The sequence below is a fragment of the Pinus tabuliformis genome, chromosome 7, assembly GCF_031772625.1.
Source record: "Pinus tabuliformis cultivar Carrire ecotype Pingquan chromosome 7, CPIR1, whole genome shotgun sequence".
In the NCBI taxonomy this organism is placed as follows: domain Eukaryota; kingdom Viridiplantae; phylum Streptophyta; class Pinopsida; order Pinales; family Pinaceae; genus Pinus; species Pinus tabuliformis.
In genome coordinates this window covers 308,804,488-308,820,549 of record NC_142293.1, presented here as the reverse complement: position 1 = coordinate 308,820,549, position 16,062 = coordinate 308,804,488, and positions in this window count along the sequence as shown.

The window sequence follows — 16,062 nt, the reverse complement described above, 5'->3', positions numbered from 1 at the left end:
ATGCATGGGAAAGAGATTAATTTATTAAATCATCCTGTTAATTAAAATTTAATTGAAATTCTGGAGGTAAATCATCAGGTTGAAATTGTGAACAAATTAAGTTGAACCTAATTCAAAGGTTATCTAATGATTCACCTTCAAGATGATGAGGATTCTCCAATTGATTACATACTGTTTCAAAGTGGTAATCCTGGAAAGTGTGTAATAAAATAATTACAAAAGAATCCCAAGTGCATATGGAAGCAAATGGTAGGGCTTTGCATCAGTCTTTCATGATTCCTACAAAATTTAGAATAAACAACTTGCACATGACACTGTTATGAAACTAGCTCACAAAAAGATAGAAAATATAGATCAACGACTTAAAAATCAGCCTCTTTGAGGGGGCAACCTCCTTTACATTACAAAAATGAACAATTCTCGGATGATACAAATGACAAGACCTCCTTTCTATATATAAGAGTCTAGAGGTCATAATATAATCAGAGCCGTCATAACAATAATAATGTAAGGGCACAACAATAACAATAGTGGGCTTCTATGGGGCACAATAATAACAATATGGAGACTACATGGGAACAACAATATAATAAGGGGGTTGCACTAATAACAATAAGGGATTACACTAGTAGTATAGGGACCTAACATGCCCCTCTCCTTCAATAAAACTTGAGTAGTTTTGGATGCTTCTGCATAAACTTCTCATCCTCCCACGTGGAATCTTCAGTGGGTAAATTCTTCCACTTGATGAGATACTATGAAATTGATCGATTTCGCAGCTGTTGGGTTCTTGTTTCCGTGTCTGCTACAGGTTCCAATATGATTTTTCCTACCTCACCAAGTTCTGACAATATTGTTTGAACTGGGAATTTGTCACCTATAACCTTTTTTAAGCATGAAACATGGAAATCTAGGGGCACTCGGGATGATGCAGGAAGCTCCAATTTGTATGCCATAGTATCAATCTTTTGCAACACCTTGTAAGGACCCTAGTACTTTGGTGATAATTTATTATCCTTCTTAGCTTGCTTGAGGGACATTTGTTTGTATGGTTGTATCCGTAAAAATAGCCAGTCGCCTGTATCAGAACTTCTTCATTGCGATGTTGATCTGCCTGTTGTTTCATTCAATTTTGCGTGAAAGTGAGGTTATCCTTTTTCTTCTTGATATGTCCTTCTATATTGAGAGTTTGAGGAGTGGTAATTCCTGCAAATGCATTACAAGATATGGTCAGATTCATTTCTTTTTTCTCTGGGGTTGGTTCCTGGTGTATATCCTCTTCTTTTGACGTTTCTTGATCCTTTTTTTCCTCCTCTTCACAATCAATGTAAAATAATTTCTTTTAGGCACACTTATGACCTTTAATTTATTTACTATCAAAACTATAACAAATTTTGTTTTCTCCTTTTTCTTCCAATTGTTGTGGTGTCAACCTTGTAGGTTGTGGAAGACTAGGAGCAACAACACTTCCATCTTTATAATTTTGAGTGGTAGGATTTATTGTTGCCATAATTTTTCTTTCAATTTTTCTTTCGAGCTTGAATGCCTTCCAATGAATCAGGTTCCCAAAGACGAACCTCATGTTGAATGTTATCCTTTAAACTCCATATGAAGACATCAATTCTCTGCTTCTCTGGAATATCATTTACCCTTATATTCAATTTTTGGAAGTCCTCAATGTGCTCTGCCATTGAAACCTTTTGTTTGAGATTTATCAATTGGCTAAAGAAGGTGTTTCTCTTTGTATACTCATAATGTGCTATCATTTCCTCCATGAAAATTAACCAAGTGACAAGTGGTTTACGAGAACAAAGCCCTTTATAGCATAAAAATTGATTCGGTTCTAAATATAAAGATGCAATATTGGATTCTTGAATAAAGAGTTATGCCAAATATCGTACATTGACCAAATTATACACTGATGTCGTAGAGCGAACTTGTACAACCTGCCACATGTCACTGTTCAACCTTCGAACTTGAAAAACAAAAAATTAATGTCCATCCTCTTTCTGTAACTTCTTACGAAATTGTAATTTGATTCTCAGAGAGAAAGTTATGACGAGTTTCCCAAGGTCACCTGTTTTGGATGTAATTCGGGAACCTGCAAAAACCCTAAATATCTTGGATTGTATCTTTGAACATGTAGCTAAAAAAGATCTAAAATTCAGGCTTGAGATTCACCAAGATGTTGGCTCAAACGTGTAATAATTTCAGAGTCTGAACCTTCGTAGAAAAAAAAATTATAGCAAAAATTCCACGATGACCTGTTTGTGATGGAATTATGGAGCTTGCAAAAATCATAACATCCGTAGATCATATCTCTGAAAATATAGCGAGACAAGATCTAAAATTTGAACCCAAGGTTCATAACGATTTCAGATAAAATGGTTTTTTTTAGCTTCTAAAACTTTGCATAGAGAAAGTTATATCGAAAATTCCACGATGACCTGTTTGGAGCAACAAAACCCTAGAATTCAAAGCTCTGATACCAAATGTTATGAAACCAGCGCACAAGAAGATAGAAAAGATAAATCAACGACTTAAAAATTAGACTCTTTGAGGGGGAAACCTCCTTTACATTACACAAATGAACAATTCTCGGATGATACAAATGACAAGACCTCCTTTCTATATATAGGAGTCTAAGGGGTCATAATATAATTAGAGCCGACATAACAATAATAATGTAAGGGCACAACAATAACAATAGTGGGCTACTATGGGGCACAATAATAACAATATGGGGATTGCATGGGCACAACAATATAATAAGGCTGTTGCACTAATAACAATAAGGCGTTACACTAGTAATATAGGGGCCTAACATACACCTTCATCAAGATCGAAATGATTACAATTTAAAATAAATTGATAAATGCATTCATAAGAAGAGATATTGTTCTCACCGATAAACTATCTTTGTCAAGAATTTAGCTAGCTGAGGTGGAGTTGAAGTAGGTGGAAGTCTAGTAAAGCAACTCTAGATTGGTCTCTTAAGAGGAGCTACTGAAATCAAATAAAACTTTTTAAAACAAGATGTCTAAAGAAACCAATCAGATGCTAGCCCTCCTTCTAGCGCCAAAAATGTTGAAGGTTCAAAATGTCTGCCTCAATATTATAAGGGATACCACCTAGTCGGGAACTTAAAGTAGCTTATTTTCTATTTGGAATGATGGTTCGAACTGGTTAAAATAAGTCTAGTTACCTTCTCCCTATCTCTACTGGCTTAAAGTATGACTTTCAGCTACCAATAGAGAAGAGACATTAGATCAACTCTTCTTGCTGATTAGGCAAGAAAGTGATCCTCAAGCTGATATGGGGCTCAACCAAGCCATGAATATGATTTTTCCTCTTTGGGAAGAGGACTTGGGAAATGCAGAATTAAAATAAATGCAAGTTTATCTCTATATGTAAACTAAACTAATCTTATCTTGAATTGGAAAAAGGATAGCCTTTTTCACAATTTGAGAGCAAATTAATTAATCAGGGAAACGAGACTGTTTGTATAATTGAATTCATTAAATAATCTTCATGAACTAAAGAAATAGTTCATTCAATCAATGAAATATAAAACAAGATAGAAATATATCAAGAGAATAAATAGTTATTTCCTAACATATTACTATCTCAATGAATTCACAATCTATTTAACTTTGTTCTATGCTACATAGATAGTTCTAAATTTTTTTTAATAACATAAACTATTGGTACGACATTAGTGCACAATACCAAAATGAAATACATTACTTAGAACAAAATTTTAAAAGATAAATTCTGAGAAATGTAATTCAATTAATTACAAAGAAATGGGAATAATCCTCATTCAGTCAATTGAAAGAAGTGAGAAGTAGCTAGATCCTTGAGAATACAACTTACATATTAATTTTCCATGGTGTTCAAGAAATAGTTAATTGATCAAAATGACAATTTGAAAACAATCCTGGAATTTACTGATAAATAGTTATCAATAAATTACGTATTAGTTTCATTAAATTCATTCTCATATTTCTTTTCAGTTTTGTCGATTACTACAAATATAGCTTTACAAACATCATTGAATAAATATAAATTACAATAGTGCAAACTGCCTTATCATTCAATTTCAGAACCAAATTGAAATTTCATAGAAATATAAACAAACTCATATACTCATACAATAATGCAAAAAGCAATGGATTGTTAATGTTATGCAATTAAAAATTACATAATAAAATGATTACAAAACAGGGAACCTGTTGTTACAATAGTGTAAGCAACTTTGCTCCTGTTTCTCCTTCTCCTTGTACTGCCAAAAGACAAATCCATAGTGTGAGATCGCCTCTGCAATAGTGATGAAACTCCTTTATGCTTGTAGAACACCCTCATGGAGTCAAATCACTTCCAACTTTCCTTTCTTTGTGAAAATTACAAACTCATAATCAATCCTCGGGTCTAAAGTTTCATGTCCTCTCTTACAACTCGAAGAAACTCATACAATAGTGAATTGAGAATTCTAGATCGTAGGAAAGATAAGTTCATATTATTCCATTCTATTAATCCCCCTTCCTGATACATATATTGTAATAATGCCTAATGCAATCCTCCTATTAAAATTATCTCTTCTAATCCTCCTAAAAATGATTCCCCTTGCCTCTATCGAGGATGTTGTATTTATACAACATTTACAAATTAACAGGCTGCCTCAAATCTCTCCATCACCAAGATAATAAAAACAAATGATCTTGACGCTTTGATACCATTTGTAACATACCCCTTGGGCCTACCCCGGAAAATTAGCCATAGGCTCCATTAATTAAAAAAAAATCTTTAATTACAGTTAATTTTCAATGTTTGTTGTAGGTGTAGTTAAGCAATCATTGTTTACACATTGATAATCCCGACAACTGTACTCAAAATATTAACTACTTAACATCAACAAGTTATTGAACCATATTTCTCTCTATTTAGATCATCCCTTAACCTTAAATATCAACAAATCATGACACGCAACCATCACACTTATGATATAACCCCTATAAGGATTAATGGACATTGGTCTAAGTCTACTATGGCTAGCATATCTATGGATCAGGATCACCGTCCCACATGCATAATTGAATAGAGGTAAGATCATGGTGGTTATGCAACACACAAAATATTCCACAAGTAAATGCGTAGCATAGATAGTCGGGACTTAGGTTACGTCCTTTCAAGCATTAGAACAAAATCATATATGCATATTGTCTCATGCATAGCTCTTCATCATCTTAAGAAACAAGATATATCACAAGTTTAAAGACAAAACAACATATCAATGATCTCACTGATTTCACCTATTATGTTCCTTTTACTCAATTCAACTTGGACTACATTAAGGTACCATAAACTACCACATGCATCCATACAAAACCATCTCATGCAAATCATTAACAGAACTAATCTATTTCAAACACTAATATATGACAACCTTATGTAGATGACTTCATAGTAGTATTAAGGAAATCATTACATACACACTCTGCTAAGTTTATTGTCTCAATCCTACACATATCCCATGCACAAAAGTTCCTCACCTAGTGACCACTTATGTTAAAAGAGTGACAACATATCGAATATTGCATCAACCCACATATCACATTCCTCTACTAAATTTGCCTTGGACTATATTAATGTCAAACGCATCAAATTATCTTATAAAATCCCCCAACACACAATAACCTATATAATAACTAGTCAATCATATGTAATCCAACTCTTTGACACAAGTATGAACAACTAATTACTATGATTCCACCACTACTCAAATACGTTAAGTGTCACATACATAGGACTACAGTTATTTCCATACAGATAACACATCATTTATACAACTGAGCTACATGATTTAATCACTTCAAAGAAAGAAATAAACATAAGGGTGAGAGACCAACATACAAAACATTCCTCGCATATGAAGCCAACTAAAACATCACTTGGAGGGAGGAGCACCACCACCCAACAACGAATCACCTCTGATTCCCCCCGAGCTGAGGTTCTTGCCAATGATCAACTGTTCTCAATTGATCAATGCACTGTGTATTTAATACTCTCTTTCATGATTTAGTTTCCATTAGTTGCGTCCCGCCTTTATGGATTTTTCCATTTGCCTAGGTCTTTTTCAGAAAATCTCATCTTTATCTCCCACAAGGATTTTCTTCATAAAAGCTTGACTTTATATCCCGCAAAGCTTTTATGTCCGATGAATCTTTATCTCCCATCCATCCGATGGATCTCCAATCCATCCAAGCTTATTTAGAATCACATCTAGAAGCTTTATCATGAAAGATTCATCTCTATCCCATTCCTCAATGAGATTTGACAAGAATCTCCTCTCTCTTGGTGCTCCACCCTTCAAGTGATTTATTTTACTAATTTATTTAATAACACATTTGCTTTTCATATTACATATCACACCTAGCTTTCCTCAGCTTAGGTTTAGAATAATTTAACCCACAAGGGAGGGTATCACATCTAGCTTTCCTCAGCTTAGGTTTACAATAATTTAGCACACAAGGGAGGGGTGTTACAGATAGCATACCATAACTTACTAATACCACATGCTCAAAAAACCATAAATCATTTTCATATGAATTTTTTTTTAATTAATAAATTTAATTAAAAACACTAAAAAAAATACTATAAAAATAACTTACTAATACCACATGCTCAAAAAACCATAAATAATTTTCATATAATTTTTTTAATTAATCAATTTAATTAAAAACACTAAAAAAACTACTATAAAAATAAATTTCAACATTTAATCCATCCATAATGCTTGCTAAAGATATTCTAATCATTTAATCCATCATAACACTCGCTAAATATATTCTAATCATTTGATCCATGACATTTGTTAAAGATATTCTAACATTTTATGTTAAAATTAAATCCCTACCCACACAGAATATCTACTATCAACTTACCTTCCATTTTCTAAAACAGATATGTATTACGAAAGCTAAAACCCAGTTGGCTTTCATGGTATAATTCTCACATAACTGTTATGGACGATCAAAAAGAAAGGAACTGAACCCCATACAAAAGAGGTATTGATTTTCTAAAACGAATCTTAAAAAACCATTGACAACGAGCAGAAAGAAATGTCTGAACAGACCAACAAAATTATCGAGTTGGATATTCACCTACTTCACCACGACCTCGACCTCGATTGCTACTGCGTGCAAATCTATCGTTACTGCCATTCCTACTTCTATTTCTTGAAGGATATGCATACCTCAACCTTAGGGAAGGGGAATATCTATCATCATTATCAAAGATGTACCCTTGTAACGCTTCCATAGCAGCTGCAGCACATTTGGGGTTTTCAAAATCCACAAAACACAGAACAGCATTAACACTGGCTTCTCCTTCACCTTGATTTGCAGCTTCCTTGGACTTACTGACAAGCCTCATTTCTTTGTAACCCCGGAAATGGCGAAATATGTGAGCTGCTTCTCTGCGACTGCAATCACTTGGAATGCCCTCAACAAACAGTGTGCTCGCTGCATCTGCTGCTACGTCAACATTATCAGAACCACGAATTGGCAACTCACTACGATAATCATCATAATTATAAGGTGCAAGAGGATCATATTGTTCTCTGGTTTCTATCAATGGTTGAACCCCATCTGGGTTTGTGGGGCCTCTCTCTCCAACTCGGAGGTCCGAGTTATCTTCGCATCTACCCTTAACATAGCCGGGGGTACTAGACAACCCATGATCGTGACGACCATACCTCTTAATTAAAAGGCGATCATCATTTTGATCATGTTGACCATACCTCTTAATTAAAAGGTGATTATCATATTCAAATTCATAGCGAGGTCGCTTGGCCAGCACAGAGCTCTGCAACTGCCTCTCACTTTCTGCTGCTTTAGGTTCAGTAGGTGGTTCAGTGGGTGGGATTCTTGCTCTAAAATATGTGCTGTCCATTCTTCTCTTTTTATCGCCCAAATTGCAACGCAATGCAATATTACAGACAACCAAAATAAAGGTTCAAGACAAAATTCAGCGAAACAATAACCCCAAATTTCTATGTTTTGGTGGCCCAGGTTCAAGACAAAACTCAGAGAAGCAATAATCCGAAATTTCTATGTTTTGGTGGCGGAGGCATAAGAGGGACTTCAATTTAAATATGGATTAAGATGAGGGAGAGGGATCCAATTTCTTCACGTGCAATTTTTTTACGAGCCGACATTATTTAAATGTTTTGTATAGTTTTTTTTTTAGATTTTTAGACATCATACTTGGCGCACCTCAATAATTGAAACAATCCTGGGCCCATTTTTTTAAAAAATAATAACGAAGTTTAAGATAAGGTTAGTTTTTTTTATTGGATGGAAAATTAATTTATTCATAGTGAGATGTTATCACCACTTTAGTTTGGACACCTTTTAATTTCTCTAAAATGATATTCATTCTCAACACTTTTTTTTTTTTAATAACAACTAAGTTTAGGATAAAGTTAGTTTTGTATATTGGATAGAAGAATGATTTATTCATAGTGAGATGTTATCACCACCTTAGTTTGGGCAACCTTTAATTTCTCTAAAATGATTTTCATTCTCAACCCTTCTTATAACATTCCCTTTAATATGTCTAGAATGATTTTCATTCTCAACCCTTCCCATAAGATTTGAGAACTAAAATCTGATGGAGACTAAACCCACTCAAACTGCTGCTTATTTCAGTTGTTTGTCCTACCTCCAAGTAGGCTTCAAGCTTTGGCACTTGTTTTTAATAAATGATTTTTATTTATTTATTTCCTTTTTAACCTGAAGCCGCAATAAAGTTAGTGATGCTTAAATTTACTTTGTTGAAATATTGTGATTGTTAAATTGCATTTAAATTTGACGCGACAAACTATTGTGGAGAAGACTAGTTGGTGATAGGGAAGGGGGCACCTTAATCTCTAAATTGATTTTCATTCTCATTTTTCTCATAAGATTTGAGACTAAAATTTGATGTAAACCAAATCTCATTCAAAATGTCTATTTCAGTTGTTAGTCCTACCTCCAAGTGGACTTTAAGCTATGGCAACTGTTCTTGTACCTCCAAGTAGACCTTAAGATTTGACAACTGTTCTTTTAAATAAATGGTTTTTTTTTGTTTCCTTCTAACAGGAGGAAGTATCAATAAAGTTAGTGATGCTTCAAAATATTTAGATTGTGCTATTTAAATCACATTTAAATTTATTGGGACAAACTATTGTGAAGAAGAATACGAGGGCGCACCACCAAAATAATGAAAAAGCTTGGGACTTAATTGTTGTTTGTTTTTGTCGATTTTAGTGGTTAATGTTTTAATGTGAGTTTATGGTGGTAGTAGGTAATACAATTTTTTGTTTGTTTGTTTGGAAGTTGCCTTGTTAAAGTTTAGATTTTTGGCTTTTACATGGACAAGTTTATGTGCATTTTTTATAGTACATAATGGGAGAGTCATTGGAATGGAACTATGTTATGTTTGTGCTTTATTCGTTTTGTTTTATGTTATGTTTTTTGGAAAGAGGCATGTGTGCATGCTATTTTGTTTTTGTCATTAGAGAATTGCATTTCTAATTGTGTTGAAGATTATATGGGCGACATGAAAATGCAACGTAGCTTTTGGCCATATGTGTTGTTTGGATTGTATAAATGGATGGTTTTATTGCTATGTTTTTTGGTTGCATTTTCAACTAAGTTTGTATGTGGAGGGCTATGGGTTTTTGTTGGTGGTTTTTCATTGGTAGCTTTATGAATGGTTTCTTATGCTTTTGTTGTTGTGGCATTTTGTGTTTCCAACATCTTAGCAATGGAATTGAGATCTCATTCTACAAGTTTTCTTGCGTGCATTTTATTTTAAGTCCATGGTTGGATTGCTAATCCAAAGGGGTTCCAAAAATGGGATGGAAAGGCAAGTAGGTGTGCTTTATTAAATTGGGGATTACTGATTGTTTAAAAAGAGAAATTAAAGTGCATTTATCAACTATATTTCAACTTTTAAAGGCAATGAATAATGACAACCTTTAGAGGGAATGAACTCACAGCGACGCAAACAAATGGAGATAAATCACACTTGTGGAGACAAAGGAAATTGCATTCGTGAAGATAAATGTTAAGTATTCTTTTGAAGGTGAAGGGTCATTGTGCTTATTGAGAGAAAGGTCATTTCCCCCATGGAGATGAAGGGTGATCACACTCACAAAGATGAAGGTGGCCACACTCACAAACATAAAGAGTGATCACACTTGTGGAGTTGAAGAATATGTTACTTAGAGATGAAATTAATTGCACTTGTAAAGAGGAAGGCAAACAATCACCATTTTAGGTAAAAAAATGTAAAGGGGAAAATGTTTTGTCCTTCGAAGAGTCTCAAAGGGAATTTGGAAAGCAATAAATCAACTTATAAATTCATCTTCATTAGAAATAAAAGGGGTATTGGCCCATGATTGTTGATTCAATGAGGGAGGATTTCTTATTCAAAATTAGTATTTCCTTCAATAAGCTTGGATATGTTTTGAATGATTTCTTTGAGATGGTTGTAGTGAAGAAAGACATTGCCCAAGCATAATTGAAGCTAGCTCAAATTATGATAGTCATTCTTATTTTGACTAAAGATAGTAACATAAGATAGATGATGGAAATGTTTTATAAATCAAAGTTTGTGCATGTGAGCCATTGCAATCTATATTTTCCTTTCTTTAAAAAATAAAATAAATAAGAATAAAAACTATTCGATCACTGAAGATATCCGAAAGTGGGTTCAATCCGCAAGGCAAATCTATGTACCAACTACCTATTTTAAACAATTAGGTAAATCTATGTATCAACTACCTATTTTAAACAAATAGGTAAATCTATGCATCAACTACCTATTATAAACAAATTTCTTGACAAAAGAGATTATTTTGAGTTGGAAGATATTGAGTTGGATATCAACAACACTAATGAAGTTGGATGGAGATGGAAAGTTCTTCTTCTAGAAGACACTAAGATTAGAAGAAAAAAGCAATGCATGTTTACACCAAATAATTTTGTAAGAGAAAACAAAGGAAAATTTTTATATGTCACTCTCAAGGAATTGAACATGGGTAGGGGAGAGAACAACCATTCTTCCCAACCACCCAATATAATCCCAATTGACTAATATATTTGAATTATATGTAAATATAAGTGATGTGTGTTGGTTAACATGTATCATGCATAATTACTAATACTTGAAATAAATCTCTAAGATTGCTCATAATCTCAATGGAAAAGAGGCTAATTTTTTAATGGAAATGTTGCAAATAAAATTGAGAATAAAATTTACATATTAATTTGCCACAATGCTCAAGAAATAGTTCATTGATCAAAATGACAATTTGAAAAAAATCCTCCAATTTACTAATAAATAGTTATTAGTAAATTACATATTAGTTTCATTGAATTCATTCTCATATTTCCTTTTAGTTTTGTCGATTACTGCAAAGATAGCTTTACAAACATCATTAAATAAATAGAAATTAAAGTAGTGTAAACTCCCTTATCATTCAATTACAAAACCGAATTGAAATTTCACAAAAATATCAACAAACACATATACTCATACAATAGTACAAAAAGCAACTGACTGTTAATGTTCTCCAAATAAAAATTACATAATAAAATGATTACAAAATATGGAACCTATCATTAGAGTAGTGCAAGCAACTCTGCTCTTGTTTCTCCTTCTCCTTGCAGTGCCAAAAGACAGATCCACAGTGTGAGATCGCCTCTGTAATAGCGCTGAAATGCCTTCATGCTTGTAAAACTCCCTCTTGGATTCAAATCACTTCTACCTTTCCTTTCTTTGTGAAATTTCAAACTCATAATCAATCCTCAGGTCTAAAGTTTTCTCTCCTCTCTTACAACTTGAAACTCCTCATACAATAGTGCATTGAGAATTCTAAATCCTAGGAAAGAGAAGTTCCTATTATTCCATTCTATTAATCCCCCTTCCTGATACATATAATGTAATAATTCCTAATGCAATCCTCCTACTAAAATGATATCTTCTAATCCTCCTAAAAATTATGCCCCTTGCCTTTTTCGGGGATGCCATATTTATACAACATTTACAAATTAACAGGTTGCCTTGAATCTCTCCATCACCAAGATAATAAAAACAAATGAATCTAGTCATTTGGCCTCCGTTGAATCACAGGTCGAATGTGGATTTCTCGGATTAGCTTGCTGTTGGGTTTGGTATGTTTCACCCTAGAACAAATCACACCGCTCATGAAAATTACATTCTGTCAAGTGGCTGTTACAACCTCCTCTATTTTCATCTCTCCATTTCATAAAGGAGTTGTTTGAAGAGATCTCATTTGTTGATTCAAGTTTGTAGTTTGATACATGGCTAAGTGGCTATGATCGAATGATGAGTTCGAAATGGCCTTGGGTGTTTTGCCTCTCTATCACAACAAAGAAAACTGAAGATTATTAATTTACACAGACTTTTAATTGGTACAATGTATAACAACATTTAACTTGTTCGAATTTCTAAGTCTAACTCATTAGAAACCCTTCATGTACTTTCTGATTTATTCCTACCTACTTGTTTTGTTAATTAACAAGTTATCTACCATGTAAATACTATAAATAAATACAAGTACATGCTCAACACATTATAGAACATCAACGGAAGGAAAAAAAATAAGCACACAAGTGACACCATTGTTTTTGGACTAATGTCCTTGGAAAAACCCAATGCGGGAAAACCGGTGCAACTATCTAAGGGTTTTATTTATTAAGCAGTTTCAAAATACAATTTGGGTGCCAAATTCGGCTCACCCAACAGAGAAAAATCTCGACAGTAGTACCTCTCTACTCGGAAGCAGATATTCTGGTTGAAACCCTGGATAAACACTCCGAAAGCTCCATAGCTCCAATATGCCCCACGAAACCCCAGTGTTAGCCTCTAGGGATTGTGTCATCTCTCTCTAGCCCATCGTTAGCCCAACGTCACTCTGGCTTGTCCTATGTCAGCCTCTGGAGGCACTGCGTCAGTCCTCTAGCCCTCTGCATAACTTACGCTGGCCCTTTGAGGCACTACGCTGGCCCTCTGAGGCATTACGCAACTCCTGGCTGCCTCTGTGTGAGCCCTAGCTGGCTCTGCATGAATCCTGGCTGGCTCTGCATGAACCCTTGGCTGGTTTTGCGTCCCTCTCTCCAGCGATTGTGCTGATCCTCCCAATGCTATCTCTACCTCTCTGCTTCTATATTCATTTCCCCTCAGCTGCAACTCTGATCACTCTCTCAACTTTCTCAGAAAACCCAACCCGAGAAAGTCGAAATCTTGATCTCTTGGTGTGTTCTCCAAGTGACCCTCAAGCCTCCTCTTATACTTTTCTCGTTGACAAATCAACAATCGAGATTAAGTCCCTAATCAACGACTAAGATTAGATCTGACTTGATCCATGAATTTTGTACCATTCTAACACAGTTTTATATTAATTCACATTAATATTTTATTTTCCCTAAGTTTAGACTTAGGGACTCCATTAAAAATATTAATTATTTTAATATCTTCCAAACTGTTTAGAATCTGCCCAAACCCTTTCTGGGTATCAGAGATCTCATGTGCCTTAGCCTCTCCAACAATTTTCGTGGCTAGAGCACATCCGATGTTACCCCAAATCAACATTTCCTCTGTTGAATCACAGGTCGAATGTGGATTTCTCGGATTATCTTGTTGTTGGGTTTGGTATGTTTCACCCTAGAACAAATCGCAACGCTCATAAAAATGGCATTCTATCGAGTGGTTGTTACAACCTCCTCTATTTTCATCTCGCCATTTTTCAAAAGAGTTGTTCGAAGAGATCTCCTTTGTTGATTCGGGTTTGCAGTTTGATACATGGCTAAGTGGCTATGATCGAAGGATGAGTTCGAATTGGCCCTAGGTGTTTTGCCTCTCTGTCACATCAAATAAAATCAAAGATTATTAATTTACACAGGCTTTTAATTGGTACAATGTATAATAACATAACCATAATCCAAACTAATGTTATAAGTAGCCCGAAAAAATTAAGTGGCTTATTAACTAAAATTAAGCATTAGGTTTAAAAATTAATGGATGAAGTGGCTATGGCTGGAAAATCGAAACAATGAAAAAAAACATTAAAACCATTAATAATAGTGGCTTATACATGGAAATTATTGGCAAAAAAAAATCAACATGTGGCATATGCTGATAGGTTCTGGATGACGTGGGAAGGCCCGTGGCAGGCTCTGGAGGGTCTCGGAGGAGTGAGTCTCAGGAGGAATTTATAATATGAATTTTACTGGAGCTACGAGGTCAGGCGGACCCGAGACCTCATTAAACCCCAGTGAAATGCCATATCGGGTCTATAAGGGAAAGAGGGATATTAGATAAAAGTCTCGAGATATAAATCCGGAGATTACGTCAGGGCGATGAATTCCCGAGATGACGTCATATATTGGAGGTTTGAGAGGTGGGGATATCAGAGTTCTTCGGGATGAAATGTCTCGAGATGGATATCAGAGGAAGATGTGTATATATCAGATCTATATCACTGAGAGTAAGGTCTCGAGATGGAGGCATATCACAAGAAATGAGAGCATATATCAGAGTCTTGGGAGTTTTAAAAAATCCGAGTTGGCGAGAGCCCCATGAGCGGTGGGATTAGAGTTTGGCGAGAGGAGAAGTCATGCATAACACAAGTGGGCAGAAGCGGCAAGCGGCGGAAGAGTGGGCTATATCGGAAGCAGTAAATATGGTAACATTTCTGAAATGACCCATTTTTGAATGTTACGAGATCGGAGGGATCCGAGATGATGTGGCTGGAAGCGGGAGCGACCAAAGGAGAGAGAAGCAAGTATGGGAGGTGAGGCCCATGCGAAGGTGGGACCTCCCTCGTGAATCAAATCAAAACTTTGCACTGGGTATTAAAAATCAGAGTATTGACTCTCGGGCCATCGGGGAGATCCATCTCCGAGTTTCCTTAAAAAACTCCCAAGATTAGATCTTCTGAGATGGGTCCATGCATCGGGGGAGATGCTTCTCGGAAGTTAATAAAATTGATTGGGTTTGAAAAACGGAAGCACCATGTAATGGGGCCCGGGGCTTTGGGTCTCGGAGAAATCTGCTTTTCGTAACTTCAATTAAAATGGAGTTACGATATACGAGGGTTCTGAGATGAGAAGTGCCGGGAAAAAAAGAAATACAACCACTTGAAATTTTAAGCCTTTCGGTTATCTAAAATCCCACATCCACTTGAACGGTCTCGGGACTTCTAAAAGAAATCTCCCGAGATCGAAAGGTCCCGAGGTTCTGAGAAATGTCACTGAGAAATTTCAGTCGCTTTCTAAAAAAGGTTTCAGCCACTATTATAGGGTTTTACCTAGTTAAAGAGAAAACAAAAAGGCCACTTTAAATTAAGAGCTTGGTCTAGGGGGTTGAAATAAAACAAACATTAAAAATAACATTTACAAAATAAGGAGAAAATAATACCTACAAGCGCCAAAAAAATATAGAGATAATGTACATTTACAACTTATAAGAGGCATAGGTAATGAAAAATGTTCTAACTTTGTATTAATGTCATTGACCAACCACACAACCAAATGAGTTAAAACAAGAGTGTATAAGAGGTTAATAAAAATAAGACTCGTTGAGGAAATCAAATCGAACATCAAAGGGAGCAAAAATAAGGCATGAAAGTGATATAATTAACATAAATAAAAGGGGCCCACGGGGCTTTGGATTGACGGTGAATTGCAATAGGTCACCGGTTCAAATCCCCCATGGGTACTTAGGTTAGTCTTAACTAGAAAAAAAAAAAAAAAACATTAATAAAAAGGGTCCCCATTTAGTATTTATGAAAGAAAGAAAGTGAAAATGGGGGCATTGTGTTTCACCACAACATTGGCAACACACGTGTACGAATGAGTTATATCTACAAGAATGATGAAATTCTAAGGCAAAAATGAAATTGCATTAAATCAATCAAGATATTAGGATTCAGGTCTTCAATGAAGTTTTCACAAGTGATAATGAAGTTTTATCATTTCTAATCTCTGT